This window comes from Myotis daubentonii, chromosome 6, assembly GCF_963259705.1.
Source record: "Myotis daubentonii chromosome 6, mMyoDau2.1, whole genome shotgun sequence".
Lineage (NCBI taxonomy): Eukaryota > Metazoa > Chordata > Mammalia > Chiroptera > Vespertilionidae > Myotis > Myotis daubentonii.
Genome location: NC_081845.1, coordinates 20,715,983 through 20,733,402, shown reverse-complemented (window position 1 = coordinate 20,733,402; position 17,420 = coordinate 20,715,983).

The window sequence follows — 17,420 nt, the reverse complement described above, 5'->3', positions numbered from 1 at the left end:
GAAGATAGGGAGGAAGGAGTGAGTCGTTTAAATGAAACAACATTGGCCATGAGTTGGTAATTCTTAAAGCTGCGATTCATTGTATTATTTTGTCAAAATATCCCATCATAAAGGCTAAAAATGTCACCAAGCCCCATAATTTTAAACAAGTCCTTTCTCCATGTATTGCAGAGCAAACACTGTTCATCGTATGGTGCTTGGCTCAGTTTCCACGCAGGCTTACCCACTTGTGTTAGCGATTAGGACATGTGAATGTCACTGCTGAGGCACTAAGAGTTTTTTCAGAAGTCAACACTGTTCAGGTATTTGCTGGGATTAGACCATGCTGGAGAGTTGGCCCCAGAAGAGAACATGACCAGCTGGCAAATACTGACCCTTGGCCACAGGGTTAAAAATAGTGACCTATGTATATTTATGATGTCAAATTAGATTCGTAGTAGCTTCAAGTTATATAAAACATTTGCTTCAGACACACTGGCCTCGGAATTCTACAGATAGACGTTTGAATCCCCTACTCTGAGTAATTGAGCCATGTGACTTTAACGAAGGCACTTAAACATTGATAAGGTGAGGGTAATAATATAACCCAATATGGGGGTATTCTGGTGGTCAGATGAAATAAAATTGTATGAAATGCCTCGCAGAGCTTCTAGCACAGTAATGCCCTCAACAAAATGATAATTGTCATGAATACTAACAAGACTATGTCCAACTGAACCCACCACGGACGAGTTTAAGATCACCACCAGTCTGAGCTGTGTTCTGGGAGGGCTGTCCATCGTAGAACTCTCTCCTGTCACGAGGTGACTCGGGAAGCCTGATGGGAAGGTTTGGCTTTGGAGGTAAGGGACCTGCCTTCGCTGAGCCCCATGTTGTCAGGAACCCTTTATGCTCCTCCTCTGCTATGGAGGCAGCTGAGCTGGCTGGTGTAAGAGGCACAAATCCTTAAGATTCTGGTTGTAGACTTCCTGACCGCAGATTTCAAGGAGCTAAGCTTTTCCCCAGTATATGCAAAGCAATGGTTATGTGCATTTTTCTTAGAGATAAAAGATGATTCCTGGCTTTTGTCAAATTCTCATAAGTCTTTATTATCTAAATTGAAGGTTAGGAACCTCTGCTCTTAACCTGGGTTCAGAATGTGGACTTGAGAAATTAAATGGAAAGAATATTTTGAAATTCCCAACCTGGAGGTAATTATTTTTTAAACACATGTCTCTGTTGTCACTCATTTGGCAGAGTGAACTTCATTGTGCAAATTCTGACAAACTCAGAGGCCTCTCCTGGTTACATACTAATTAGTCAGAAAGCAAGAATCTCAAACGCATTTTGCTTTGAAAATATTAACTTTTTATAAACAAATCAGAAAATTGATTTCTCAAAAGTGTTTAACAGGTATGAATTGTGATTTCCGAGACACAGTTTTGCCAAAGTACTCAAAATGTCAAGAAAAAGTGGTTCTTGGTATATGGAAGTGTTTATCTGTTTCTGCTTTTCCAGTTGCTACTAAATGGTATCTAGAAACTACTGGAGGCTGTTACCTTATCGGTTTAATTATAAGTAAGTTTTAATTTTTTTAAAAAAGGGTTGCAAGCAATATTTCAGGGCACATAATGTGTGCCCTTATCTAATGTTCTGTTTTGTCTACATGCACAGTTTCAGGATGTGCAGGACAGGTGTGGGCTTACAGTATCCCAGGGCCAAGTTTCCAGCAGGAGAGATGGAAAGGTAATATTAGCGGCTTTAGGTTAGCTCTGTGGGAAGATTTTTTTTTCCTTTGGTAAATTTTCATTGAATAAATGGCAACATAACAAAACTTAAAACATCCATTACAGTGTTTTATTGAAGGTCTCCTGTAGGGGAAACAATTGGGAATTCTTTCAGATATAGAACATTTGAAGTGAGATTAGGAACTATTGAGGTGAGAGCATGTATGGCCCCTGCTGAAAGGCTGTGGAGCACAGGAGGGAACAGAATAGGTAGAACAATGTGGGAAGACTGCTGGCCTGGTCTAGGGCAGCCACGATGAAGGGCCAAAGCCCTGTGAGCTGGAGTGAGATCACCGCCTGTGAGCATGTGAAGAGCAAAGGCGTGGCCATGCAGCTGGTTGGCTGTGCTCTGTAGAGGTTTTGTCAAATTGAGTAGCAGTGTCTACAAGCAGATTGTAGTGAAACCCTGAACTTGGGAAAACTAACATGTGTCTGTCCCTCTCCACACACAGAAACCTTCACAGATCTACTCGTGATTTTACTGGAAAGTCCTTCCTCTCGTCTTAACAGCAACAAAAGAAATAGGTCTTGCTTTAAACTACTTGGTTATATTTATCATTGAAAGCATGTATGTTTAGAGCTCATCTGTTACCACCATGGCTGGCAAGGCAGAGATGCTGGAGTGGCATCCACCAAAGCCAAGAGTCTGGCTTCCAGAGTACTCGCTTCCAGAAGGTGAACAAACGCTGGGGGCCGAACTGCAGATTTGGCTGGCAGCTGGGAATACGGTGCGTCCTTCCACGCCTTCTGTTCCAAAAGCATTTTTACATGAGCTGACTTCCACCAGGGGCTAAAAAGAGATCCCCGCAGAACTGAAAGAATATTGTTATTCCTTCCATATGGCACAGATACTGTTATTCTAATATTACCCCAGACTGAAAGCCCCAGCAGACATTTTCATTGTAATCAGATGCAATAAAACATGGAAATGAGTGTCTTCCGTCAAAGGGTGAATTTCATGTTTTTCAAGAAGTGCAAATGGAGTCCAATAGCTCACCGGATGCATATGAAGAACTTGAGGGGAGGGGGAAGAAGCAGAAAATACTCAGCATTGGTGGTGGACTCTTGCTTTTTTCCTTCGTCATCCATGCAATCTTTTGTGTGATTGTATGTCACTATGGGAAATTGGTGCATTTCTCACAGGTGACCAAGTTCATGTGTTTTATAAAGTTAATCACTCTAATAGCTTGTTAGATTCATATATAAATATTGGAATATAACCAGACTTACACTTAGAACATGTTAAGCATCCTTTGTTAATGTTAACTAGAAAACTGGAAAGCACAATAGTAATCACTATTTTAACCACCACTTTGAATTAACTGTTTAGATTATCTGTGTTGTCTCTTTGAGCCCCCCCACCCCCACCCACCCCCATCCCCCTCACCCCCGCCATGCCTCAATAATTTTCTTCCCTTTGGCTTTTATTATGTTATTATGTCCATCTTTCTGTGTTCTCTGTTCTATAGCTTCAACTGTTACCTCTCTCAGCAATGTCTCTGAAAGAGAATTCTGTTGGGGAAATGTGGACCTCTCTCATTTAGAAATAGCTCCCTGATGTTTTGGTTTCAAAGGCAAAGACTTGAATTATTCTCCTCATGAGTTACAGGAACACTCTGCTCTCCTTTTCCCAACATCAAATTGCCAGTATTTCCAAGTCCTATCATGCTGAAAGCTGCATTTGTGGGTGCAATATTGAAAGGCTGCACTTGTTTTGTGATTTGATAATGTGATTGTGAAAGCAGCTGGGAAAAGGAGAAAGGCAAACTCAGGGCCAGAATGATGCTTGAAAAGGTGTCAAAGGCTGTCGACTGCAAGAGGAGGAGGTGGGAACCCTCACAGGGAATCCCGGGAGCCCCCAAGGCATTCGTGTTTTGCTGTCTATCTGATCTCTACCAGAGTTTCTTTACCTCTACAATAATGTGGACTTTCACAGGGTTATGTCATATGGATTTTATTTTTAAAATATGCCCTTCAGAGTAGACATAGTCCTTTAAAAGGTAGAAAGTTGCAAGGTGTCCAGTCCATAGAGCACCTCCAAGAAAAGCTTCTATTCTTGGTCCTCTCTGAAGAACTGCTATGTAAGCTGAGGCTCAAAGAAGTCTTCTTGAATAATAGCTGCCACTTGTCAATATGGCTCGGAACGAGCACCTTAATAGTCTTTCCATGTTTGCAGTGGTTCTAGTTTGTTAGCCTTTGCTCGCTAAGCCATTGGCCGTTACTCTCTGAGCAGAAGTTCAGTGCACTTTAGCCATCGATGAGTCCCCAGAGGTCACCTGTGTTGCATTCTGTGGCGCAGGGAAGAAGCAGCCCTGCGGTGGCGGCGGTGATCAGGAGTCTGGGACAGTTCTCCATTGACTGCAAGGAAACATATCAGTTAATACTTTGGAAACAGCTGAGTGCCATTGTCATTTACTACTTCCTCACCAGTGGTTATTGTCCAGCATTTCTACACAGGTGGCCCCAACAGTAACGGAAGTCCATGTCTTCCGAGCCAGTCCTATTGCAGGAGCACTCCTTACCTCCTCAACCACTTCCAACAACATGTAAACGCTTATTTCTAAAGAATGATTCCGGTTACAGACAGATTACCATTGTAAAAAAAAATTATTACATGCTAAGTATATTTTATGTGTAGTAGATTAAGTGTGGATTAAGATTAATTAAGATCCGCATATTCAATAAACATTTACTAAGCAGGTCTCAGGCCAGGAGCTGGGGATATGGAAATGAGTAGGGCAAGGTTTCTGTCCCTGCTCCCCTCACCCCACCCCGATTGCTTAAATGTGTTTAGGCATTTATAGTCTTTTGACATGTCAAATTATTCTTCCTTTTCCTTTTGGCATCTTTTACTGAAAGCTGACAGTTTCCAATTTTCACCACCTACACAACTCCTTAAAATGTAACTTCAATTAAAGCTACTCTCACTAAACTATTAAACACTTATCACCGATATCCTAATTGCTAAATTGAGTGGCACTTTCCAGTCCCCAGTTTTCTTCCTCTGTAGCATTGGACACAAGCCATCCTCCATGCCTCAATCAATTTCCTCCCTTTGGCTTTGTTATGTCCATCTTCCTGTGTTCTCTGTTCTGTAGCTTCAGCTCTTACCTCTCAGCAATAAGATATTTGCTCTTCACTCTGAGAAGTCTCTTGAGATTCCCACATGTCTCCCTTGAGATCTTCCTGATAGATCAAAAAAATTCATCTCTCTTCTTGACCGTCACCAACACACATGAGTGAACCTGCTTTTTCACTCTTAAAAGTTTTATTTTCAGAATTGTAACTAAACAAATTATTCAAGTCAGAGACCAAGAGCTTGTAATCTTGTGGGAGACAATACATGTTTATAGAATCAAACCTGAAGATGTTCTTTTTGGGTCCCATGTCAAATCCAAGTAATTTACCCCTGCCAGGCACTTTATATGCCAGGTACCCCAGGACACAGGTTCTTTGAGGCCTTCATTACTTGTCGTCTTAGTCTGGAGGGGTACATATGCATCGGATGGTGGCAGGCTGTAGGCTACATAAGCCTCAAGGTTTAATAGCTAATATTTCTTGAGCAGTTATTATGTGGCAGACACTGTAAAGCCCCTGGCATACCTTGCAAGTCAGCATCGTTTTTCTTTGCAGAGAAACAAATTGAGGCAGAGAGTAACCAAAGTGAAGCAATTTGCCCAAGATCACAGAAACTGATGGACTCAGGATGAGATCCCACACAATCTGACTCCACGGCCACTCAGTTATACTCTTTCCACATGGATTGTTGCTAGTTTGAAGGTATTGCTTGAGATGGCCCCTGCTTAGATTATAAACTCATTGGAATATGAGTAATTTCTTTCCTTTTACTCTTAATTACCAAAGGCTATACTGTCTAACCAGTGCTATGAATGAGGAACCAGGATGCAAATCGTGACCTGAAAATGGGTGACCTGAATAGTGGGATTGAAAGACCTCTAAAAGAAACCAAGAGGAAGCTTATCAATCGACAATGAGTTATCTATCTAGTAAATAAAGTGTTTGTGCTGGCACAATGCAGAGAGCAGAGAAAAAATTAGCCTTCTTCCAAAAGAGCTTGCAATTTGGCCATCATTTTATTTCAGTGGGTCTACAAGGAAAGTGCAGAGAGAGATTAGACAGGTGAGGTTAGGCAGGTGGCCTTGAAAATCCCTGTTTGCAATTGTGAAAAATTTTACAAGTAACCACTTTTTCCCTGGGGGCCACAGGTAAAGAAATGTGATCTTTTTGACTCAGGGCTTTGTCTTTATGCTTAGGAATGAATCGCCATGATCAGTAATTACAATTACTCCTCTTATATAAAAAGACTGGTCAAATCCTCTTAAAGCTTTTGTAAAATTTTTACCTTGTTTCAAATTCTCCTAGTTGCCCTTGATATTGGTGGTTGGTTTATTTGTCTGGGATAAAAGGATTCATTCATTTAACAGATTTCTATTGAACACCTATTCCATGTTCAATACTCCAAGGATAGTGATTGGCCAAGAGGGCCTGCTCTGGATTGGGCTAGCCAGGGTTCAAATCCTGTCTCTACCACTTTTTAGGCGAGTGACCTTGGACAACTTGCTTAATAATTACAAGATGATTTCAATAATATTTACTATTATAATGACACAAACACTCCCTTTTTGGAATTTATAAGCCAGCAGAGTTAATAATGACTAATAATAATTGTTAAGAACAGGCACTCTTAAGAATCACATATGTGTCACCTCACATAATCCCCACACCAATCCTACAGTTATACCCTGCTATTATTTCTATTTTACAGATGAAGAAACAAGTTTCCAGAGATTGAGTGGCCATTATTACAGAACTAGAATTTGAACCCCATTTGGTTTGACTTCATAGTGTGAGCTCTTAACAATTTCACTCTGCTAACTCTTATATTATTCTGATTTTCCCAATACTTCTTTTCCATTATGATTGCTGACTACAAAACAAATATATGAAGTTCAGTGAAAGATGTCTAGCTACCCTGTAAATTTTCAATACTTATTGTCTGTTTAAGAGAATAAGTTGCAAAAAGCCAGAACATGCTTACTTACCTGACCTTATTTTGGATCTAATGCCATATAAAAACTTCCAGGCATTCAATAGACACTTTTTAAAATAATAAGAATTTGGGGGCAATGTTGGATATTTTTAGAGCAATTTTTTCTCGATCAGAATGATGGTATTTTGGGGACAAGGAATGGCACTAGATATATAAGTTTAGGAATCTCAGGATTTGGGGAGACAAGACAACCAGAAAAGAACTTCAGCCTTACAAGATGTGAGATGAGCATGGCATGTTTGATAAAGGGATTGGCAATGGCAAGTTCAAGATTCAGACCTCTACCTCAAGAGCTATTCCTCAAGGCAGTTGACAGATTGAAGAGTACAGAATGTTAGAGAATTTTCTTTCTTCCTTTGGGAGAAAATTGATGTTCTCTACATACTAATTAAATTTATGTGCACCATTACCTCCCAAGTGCTGGCAGTGTAGGGATTAATGTTGAATAATTACAATACCTCCACATGCTTTCCATCATGTCTTAAAATGCCTCCCCTGTCTGACAAACTAGTATGCATGAGGCAGGCAAACTGATTTCCTATTTCAGAATGCAGGACTTGGGGGTCCTGTGAACACACCAGTTAATCTGTCAATGTCCTTTTCTTTACAGAAACAAAATAGGAATGATTACACTTGCCATAATCCTGGTTGGAAGATTAATGATGTGACATTTGACCATCTGTTTAGTTTTAAGTGGGAGCTGCTAAATAGAGATATTTTATTTGGGGCCAAGTGATCTCATTTGTCCTCAAACAGGAGAGAAGGTGGTCCAGGCAGCTAGGTAGTCCTCTCTTAGCATCCTCCAGATGGCTCATTGGCAGACCACCTGAAACAGCTCTTTCCAGCAATAAACTTCAGATGGGACCACCAGTACATTAAATGACTGATGCACAGAGTTTTGATAACTCCCTTTACCTCCTCAGCACTCTTTCTGTATTCCTTATCTGTAGCCCACACTTCAGTGAGAGCCCATGGAGAAGAAAATGGAGGTTCATTACATCACTGAGATGCCCCTTAGCTGTTTAGAGGGTCCTACCTCTGGTGGGAGTGTTCAGCTCTAACTTTGAAACAAGACTTAAGAAGAAAGGGCAGGTCATTCTTACAGCCCTTTGACTAGACATGTACAAGGCCAGAGGCAGAAGTATATAGATTTGCAACATCTCTCTCTACTCCAGTTTCTAATGATTTTGCCAGATGCCTTTTGTGGTTCTCCAGAACTGAGTTTGTTTTATTTCAATCCTGCAAGCCCACAAGAAAAATCTGTTCCAGTATCTAGGACAATCTCTGGAATATGGTAGGTTCTCAAACATTTGTTGAATGAATGAACAAACAAACGAATGAATAAATGAATAGATCTCCTATCCAGAAGCATAATGCAAGTTTGGAGCAAGCCTCAACGTTGGTGCAAGGACTATCCCGAGAGCATTATCTCTCATCTTGTGAGGCTGACCTTGCGATCCCTTGGGTAGGTGCTATGTTGCAAAAAAATGGAGACTTTGAGAGGGATGGGACAGACCCATAGTTCAGCAAGTCTAAAAGTCAAGAAAAGCTCAGTAGCATATCAGAATTTAGAATGAAGAAGAGAGAAAATGTGAAGAGACAATATGTCTTTGGGGCCTTCCACTTCTTTCACTGAAATGCTTCAGAAACAGTTCCAATTTGATTGAGCTACAAACTTAAGGTCGTAATTTTTGTTAAAGAACTGATTTCTAGACAACTTATATGGCAGGGATGTGTTGAAGACAGGGTGTCGCAGTGATGTGATCACAGTGATGTACATATGGAGCACTTCCTCTGGGTCTGGACCTGAGCCTGGGAGCAGCACCCTGCCTGCATTTTCTCCTGCCTCAGCCCCCTGAGATGCGGGGCCACACGCCCAAGGGCAAGTTGACTTTCTAGGGCATTCTGAAAAAATGGGATTGATATGTTTATATCTCAGAATTATCTAAATAAGTAAAATACTGTAGAGCCATTTCAATTTTACAGATTATAGGTATTTCCCCCCCATATACTACCCAGGGATAAAGCTATAAAATCACAATTCATCTTTTTTTTGCAGTTTGTCCAAATACCAGTTGTCCTGCCAAATGCTGACTGATCTGACCTGTAATAACTGATGAGTAGAGGCCAATAAGAGACTCTGGAACCCGTGTGATTATCTTGTCCTGTTGTTTGCCTCATTTAATGCTTGATATATTTTGGAGATACTAAAAATTTTATGTTGCCGAAGAGGCAGCCAGAGATGACACTTGGAAGTGGCATGAGCATCCAAGTCCCTGACCGTGACATTGGCATCCGATTACTGCTCCACAGGGTGCCCCATGTCAGTGGGCGCCTGGCATGCTTGTGACTGACAGTGCCCATTGCAACAGCTTGAAAAGACCTTCAAAGGGGAATGTTTGCAGCGGGGAGGCATCAAACCTACTTGGAAGACTCTGAACGGTGCTGTACTTAGGAGCAGGGGGTGGTTTCTAATTTTCCTTTTTCAGAGGCTGTTTTCCAGGGCTCAGTGGTGTGAATGGCGGGTGGCAGGACATCCAGAAGATTGGTCTTGGGGCAGTGGAGGATACACTGACTTAATAAAGAAAGGGATTTATCACACGAATGCTGTGAGCATTCAACGAGAAGCTGGGCCACTCAATGAGAGAGCTGTTCATTAAAACGAGACACCAAAACATGAAAGGCTAGGGGGATATTTGAGTATATGATGATCGGAAACTTATGATTCCATAATGTACTCTCTGATCTCTAGGATTTTTTATGTTCTAAATCTCATAAAAATAAATATCCCCAGTTGCACTTCTATTTGGTTTTTAGATCATATGCGATCACATTCAAGATTCTGAACATCTTTTATATAATAATATCCATGAAGGTAATGCTTGGACTTGATAAGTTTTTGTGGAAAAGAAAGGGTTTTTAAATATGTTTTTTTAGTACTTTAATACAATACCATCTAACAAGAAATATTACTGTTTTTTGTTGATCTTGCTAAGATAGCTATTAACCTGTATGATAATAATCTGTTGTTTGCTGGGTACACTGTTGGCACACAGTCTCTCAAGTTACAGTCCAGCTTCATTAATTTCAGTTACAGCAGAATGAACAGTCTCAATCCAGGACCCAACTGCCCACATCTAAATCACTTTAAGCTTCCTGAGGGGTTTTTTTGTTTGTTTGATTGGTTGGTTGGTTTTGGGGTTTGTTTTTATTTTTACCTTAAGTCTACAGCCTCATGGAACGTTTACACCAAGCCATCAAATATCTATTAGGGCTTGACATTTTGCCAAGTACCACAGTGTTTGGCCCATTTCCTTCCTAGAAATCAGTGGCTGGGAAAGAAACGTGTGTGCAGACTCACAGGCATGTATGCATATGTCTGTCAGGTAGAGAAAGCAGACCATGAAAAGCATCTTAATGTTGGTGAATTGATTGCCCTGAGAGAGACCAGCAAACTGCCGAGTCACAGTGTGACTGCCAGTGAGAGGCTGCTGTTAAGGGGTCCCCACCGCTGGCCTTCAGAGCCTGGCGCACGATCCCCACTCCTGGAAGGATCAAACTTTGCCACATTCACCAGTGAAGATATGCTGAGGGAGCATTTCTTAAGTACCTACAAATCCAAGAGATGTGTTGCTCCAGGCCTCCCAGAAAGCACTGGCATTGCATCAGCCTGTTCCAAAGGTGTGAAATGAGGAAGGACTTCCCACCCCTGCCTGCGTGGCCTCGCACTTACCCTCCATCAGTTTGATCCTGAAGTAGGCAATGAGAAGGAGCAGCAGCAACGCCACGGGCAGGAAGACCCCAAAGAGCAGGAACCAGCCCGGGAGCTCTCGCAGGAATGTGGGCAGCACAGGGCTCATTGCCAGTCACACAGACCTGCCGGGCCAGTGGGTTGGCACTGGGGATGAGGGCAGCATGCTCAGTCAGCACTTGTTTTCTTCTGGGAATCGGCCTTTGCTCAGCACCTCTCGGTGGAACTTTTTGTGGACTTTGCTCTATTTAAACAGCCCCACGAGTTCTGAGAGGATTGCTGGCAGGTTACTCTGTAACTCAGCTACACGGGGCAGAGGAATTCAAAGGTGATTCTCCCACACCATTCCGGAGAGGAGGGTTTATCTGCCAGGTTGGAGATGACACTAGGAGGCCTAGATTTCTTTGTATTCAGTTTATCTGGGATGAAAAATACCCGACTTCAAGCAAACCCCTCCCCGCCCCCCCCCACACACACTATTTATATATTCCCTGACATAGGAAGAATTTTTCCTACATTTTCTAAATTTCAGAGCTAGAAATGACTTAGTAACCATATTAATATACCTATGAAATTTTGTAAAAAGTGAATTTTCCTTCTTACAGTAGTTGACACAAATCTCAATGAAGGAGAAACAAAATCCTTTCCATATGTAAAAATCTTCTTAGTATGTCTTGCTCCGAATGCTTTTCTGAGAGGTGCATTTGTGTATTCATTTATTCAACAGACGTATAATTCTACTAGAATCCAACCTCTGGACGACATGCTGCGTGTGCAAAGGAGAGTAAGTCATGGTCCCGTCCTCTGAGAGTGGAGACAAGCATAGAGATAATGGGTACAACTGATGATGGAATGGATGGTAGTATGGCTCCCCCCTCCTCCTCCCTTTGATCCAGAAGTGTTTGCTTCCTGCATTAGGGGTTTGAGCTTTCAGCTGCCTTCTGCTCATACTGGTACATTCCTGTTGCCAACTGTTAGCAGCAGAAGGTGGGCCCTAGATGATAGTGATGTGGGATGTGTGGTAACTACAAAGTTTCTGGGGGGGGGGGGGGGAGTAATGAACTATGTTGCCATTGACTCGCTGACTAACTCAAGTTGCCATGGATTGCTTTAGTGAACATTTTTCAAAGATGCCAATCTACTAAGTGAAAACCAACTCAAAAATTGCTTTCACATTGAAAGGATCTGTTGGTGAAATTGTAAAATTTTGGTGGGAACCCGCCTTCTTGGGTTCATGCCTCTTCTCAGGTTCTAACCCTGCCTCCTACCTCCACTTGACGGCTGCCTTGGTGAGTGGCTGGCAGGCTATCATGAGCGTGCTGCTATCAGTGCCTCCTGAATTCTGTCATCAGGGATTTTGCATGGCCATGCTGATGTGGGCTCCCTCATTTATAAAATAATAAGAACGGGGTGGGTCTTGAAAATGCCTGGCTGGCATTCCTGAGCAGTGAATAATAGTAAACAGCTTCCTCTCAGAAGAGAGACGTCTTAATTTCAGAAAGAGGCATTTAGAGTCCCGAAGATTAAGTCAGCATGCATACTTTATTTACTTTTCTTCTCCCACTCCACAAGCCCCTGCGTGTGTTGCTGCTATCCCCTAGTGTGCCTTCCAATGAGATGGCTCTCTGGTGCTCTTTCAGCTGGAACAGGATGCTAATTTGTAAAGTGTCAATCTGCTCATTTGAACAGGTGACATTGCCAGGGAGATGCTAGGCAGCTGCTAGGCAGACTGTCTGTCATGTTCCTTCTGTTTTATTCCATTCAGCAAGCCTTCAGGAATGCCTGGACAAAGGTAAGTGATGAGAGAGGAACATGCAAATATATACATACATGACAGTAATGTAAGCTCCCAGACTGGCATATCGGCAAATGCAACGGAAGCACTGAAAAGAGACTGATTAATTCCAGTTAGGGAATTGGGCCAAGTTCATTAAAAATGGAATTTGAGCTGAGTCTTTGAACACACATGCGACAGTGGGGCCAGGCAGGGCTTATGGAGGACAGGGAAGAATTGAGAGTGGCTAAATGATACGGGATTAGGGCCAGAGAGCATCTTAAGAGGTGGAAAAGTTACAGCCTTTTGAATGCCCTACTGAGGATTATGCTATTTGGACACGGGGAACTAAACAATGGTCTTTGGTCATGGAAGTGCATGGTCTGACCTGGTTCAGGAAGTACTTAGGTAGCTCTTGAGAAAATGAACTGAAGAGGAGAGAAATCAGAGTAGATTGTCTCAACATGGTTTTAAGATGGAATGAGTCTGAGGTAGGGGATGGCAGAGGGGAGGGAAAGAAGGGGACAGACAGAGTGCAGAGATGAGAGGAACAGTCTTTGGTGAATAATTATACCAAGATAAGTAGATGTCGCCAAGGATTCTAGCAATCATTGAGCAATTACTATGTATTGGACACTTTGTGTTTATCATTTTATTTAATTTTCATAGTAATCTTATGAGAAAGAGACTCATTATGCAGGCATAGAAGCAAGGCACAGAGAGATTAACCCAAGACATATATTTAGTATGTCACAAAGCTAGGATTCAAACCCAGAGCCCATGCTCTCAGCCAGTGTGTTATGTCTGGCTTGGGTGTGTTATGTCTGTAGATAGTGCTACAAACCTGAACCCAAGCTGGCCAGTGGGTTTGGGTAGGGGAAGATTTATAGTATTGCCTCATGAAATTACAGGTGATGTAGAGATGTTCAAGGGAAACGTGGTGGAAATACAGAGTTCAGAAGAGAAGGCTGGCTTGTAGTATAGATTTGGGAGTTGTTAGTATATACATGGCAGCTGGGGTCAATGGGGTGGCGAGATTGCTCAGGAGGAGTACATGAGCATAAGTGAGAAACCAGCTGTAGACCCTAAAGAGTGCTCTCACTTAAACATGGGAGGAAGGATAAGAATCAGGGAAGAAAACCAAAGAGAAGGCTCTGACAGATGGTTAGAGAAACTCAAAGGAAATAATGTTAGAAAAGGTGGTGGCAAAAGAAAGTTCCAAGAAGGATCGCTTGGTAAGTGGTATCGTTGACTGGATCTGAGGTAACTCTGAGCCACATGGAGAGATTCGAGAGAGCATAATCTTTGAAGTGGGCTTAAATGTTTCCTTTCCCCTCCATTCCTCTTCTGCCCCCTCCTTTCTTTCTTCTTGGGCTTTTGGGGTATAATCGACATAATAAGCTGTACAATTTGATACTTTTTGACGTGTGTGTGTGTGTGTGTGTGTGTGTGTGTGTGTGCGTGTGCGCTCATGAACTAATCACCACAATCAGTGCTGAACGTATCCATCACATAAGAGTTCTCTGGTGTCCCTTTTCTATTTCTGTCTCCCACCCCTCCCGCTCCCTCAGTCCTCAGTCAGCCACATCTCTGTTACTGTATATCCATTTGCATTTTGTAGAAGTTTATGTGAACAGAATCAGATAATATGTCACTTTTTTGTCAAGTTTCTTTCACTCTGCATAATTATTTTGAAATTCATCCTTATGGTTGTGTGTGTCAAAAATTCATTGCTTTGTAATTGCTGAACAGCAAGCATTTCATAGTATCAATAGCTATTTGTTTACCCATTTACCTATTGATTAAAATTTGGGTTATTTCTCATATAGGCTACTACAAATAAAGTGCCCTGGACAATTCCTGAATAATTCTTTATATGGACATGTTCTCTCTGGCTGGATCATAAGGTAGGTAAGTATTTAATTTTTTTTAAGAGCTTGTCAAACTATGTTCCAAACTAATTATACCATGATATATCTGCACCAGCAGTGTTATGAGAATTCTAGCTCCTTTACACAGTCAATAACACTTGGAATAGTCAGTCTTTTTATATTAGCCACTCCAATGATATGTAGTAGTATCTCACTGTGGTTTTAGTATGCACTTCCCTGAGGGTATTGAATATCTTTTCATGTGCTTGTTTACCATTTTGTGTATCTTATTTGGTGAAGCATCTGTTCAACATTTTTGACCATTAAAAAAATTGGATTGTTTTCTTATTGAGTTTTGAGAGCTCTTTATATATTCTAGATAAAAGTCAAGTATCAGATATATGATTTGAAAGAATTCTTTTCCAGTCTTAGTTTTGTTTTATATTCTCTTAACAATGTCTCTTAAAGCACAGAGGTTTTTGATATTAACGAAGGCCAATGAACCAATTTCTTCTATGGATTGTGCTTTTCACGTCTAAGAAATCTTTGCCCAACTCAAGGCCATAAAGACTTTCTCTTGTGTTTTCCTCCGGAAGTTTTATAGTTATAGCTTTTATAATTAGGTCTATGAGCTATTGTGAATTAATTTTTTTTGTACATGATGACAGATATGAGTTAGAGAACTTTATGTATTTATTTTTGCTGATGGATATTTGACTGTTTCAGCTCTATTTGTTCAAAAGACTACCCTTGCTCCTGAGTTGCCTTTGCACCTTGTCAAAAATCAGAAGTCCAATTATGGGTGGGTGTATTTCTGCACTCCCTGCTCTGCTCCATTGATCCAATTGTTAATCTTTGCACCAGTTCCATTCTATCTTGATTACTGTAGCTTTAAAATAAGGCTTGAAATTGGGCACTGCTAGTCCCCAACTTTGTTTTTATTTCAAAGTTGTTTTAGCTAGTATAGATCATTTTCATATGAGCTTTAGAATTAGCTTACCAATTTTTATCAAAAGGCCTGCTGGGACTTTGATTAGTATTGCATTGACTAGAGAGATGAGAGAATCAATATGAGGAGAGAATTGATATTTAACAATATTTGAGTCTTCTGACCCATGAACATGACATATGCTTCCATTGTACTTGGGTCTTCGTTACCTTTTCACAACAATATTGTGAGTACTTACTATGTATCAGATACTATATAAATGCACTTTGTGTTTATCATCTTATTTAGACTGGTCTTGAACATTTTTTGTCAGATTTACTCCTAAATATTTTCATATTATTATGCGATTGCAAAGGGGTTTACTTGTTGCTAGTATTAAAGGTTTTCTTAATTTATGAAAAAATACTGCATCCCTGGGAATTTTTAGAAGATTAAATATCAGAATTTATTAAAACATCCTCCAGAGCTTGAGAACTTTTATCTATAAAGGCTCTTATCCCAATCCAAACTGGGTGCTTGGGGTTATGCTTCGTAAGCATAGCAGCTCTGGAAAGATGGGTGTTTTGAACACTGGTAATCTGTCTACTGAAGTTACTGAAATTCGGGGTGGAGTTCTACAGAGAGTGTGTAATTTGCTACTGTAATGGCAGCAAATTCTTTGCCTGGTTCTTTACCATGTGGTGGGAATAATCAATGATATCATTGAAAAATATGCATCTGTGAAATAGAGGGACATATTACATTGGGGATTAAACTCCCTTTGTATATTTCCTTAATAGTGAATGCTTCCATTGTTGATTTACATAATGATTTAGGCAAAAGTAATTGCAGATATTAACATTTGGGAGTAAAATTCTTAAGGTATTACTCTTACACAACCTACTATGTCGTCCTGTGACAGCTGGGTAAAGCCTTCATTAGATAATCGTGACCCATTGATGATAATGCCAAACCCACTAGGCCTCTGATCTGAATTCGGCATTCATCTGACTGAGCCATAAAGAATGACTCATTCCAATGACATGACTCAGAACAATGAAAGGTCTAAAGTCCATCAGTAGAAAATGCCAAAGTGCCATTGACTGATATCTGTAATTTCAGATTGTGTTCAGCTGCAAAACCAATAGAAAAGTGAAAGACAAACAAAACTAATGGATTTCAAATAAAGTGCTTGACCTCATTCTACTGGTGGTGTTTTGCTGAAATCAAGGTTCCCTCACAATGTAAATGTAGGTCTGACTTACTCTAGTGTGAGCCTTTTGAGTAGGAAAGCCCATATTCTTCTACCTCTTGTTCACTGTCCCTCTGAGCTTGGCTCACTAGTGCATGTCAATTGCAGTAGTATCACTTGGCCCCAGTTTTACAGTCAACACAAAAATGGGGACTCTGAAATCATGTGGCAGTGGTGGGTTATAAGGTGCTCATTCAATAAAAAATATGATCACAGAAGTGACAATAAAGAATTTAAATTCTTTGTAAACTTTGGGGAAATGACCACCAGCTTTCATTTATTCATATCTGGAGAGAAGAAATGTTTATTGAGGGCTTACCACATGCCCTGGGTGCACTGAATTGTGGGCTATGAACATATCCATGCATAAGACAAAGTCCCGGTCTTTGTGAAACTTATCTATCCGTGGGGTAGACAGATAATGTGCAATAGTAGGTAACAGTTATCGAGTGCATGTGTTGTTCCAGGTAGTAGCATGAGAACTTCATATGCTCCATCTTATTCCAGTCTTGTATCAATGCCTTTGAAGTGAGTACCATTCATCACCATTTTGTAAATGGAAAAATTCATGGAGCTTTCATAATTCATCAAGGATCACACTGGGGAAGAGTGAGGATTTGAACACAGCCCAAACGCTTATCTACTGTACTGCCTCTCAACATCCTAGAGATATACATGTACCAGGTTAAGTATTGATTATCACTCTACAGAAAAATGAAGAAAATAATAGAAAATGCGAATTTTAGGGGGGTGGTCAGGAAAGGTGTATTGGCCTACTAGGGCTGCCATAACAAAATACTACAGACTGTGGGCTTAAACAATAGACATGTGTTTTCTCACAGTTCACAGAAGCTCCAGAATGTAAAAAAATTAGTTTGCTATCTTTTAAATTTGTTATCTTTTCTCAGTCTATGTAAATATCCACTTTGATACAGAATTTTGTTTGCAATTTTGAATTCTTTTCTCTGAAGTAGCCTCCCGCTCCCCGCAAATGTATACCTTTCAGA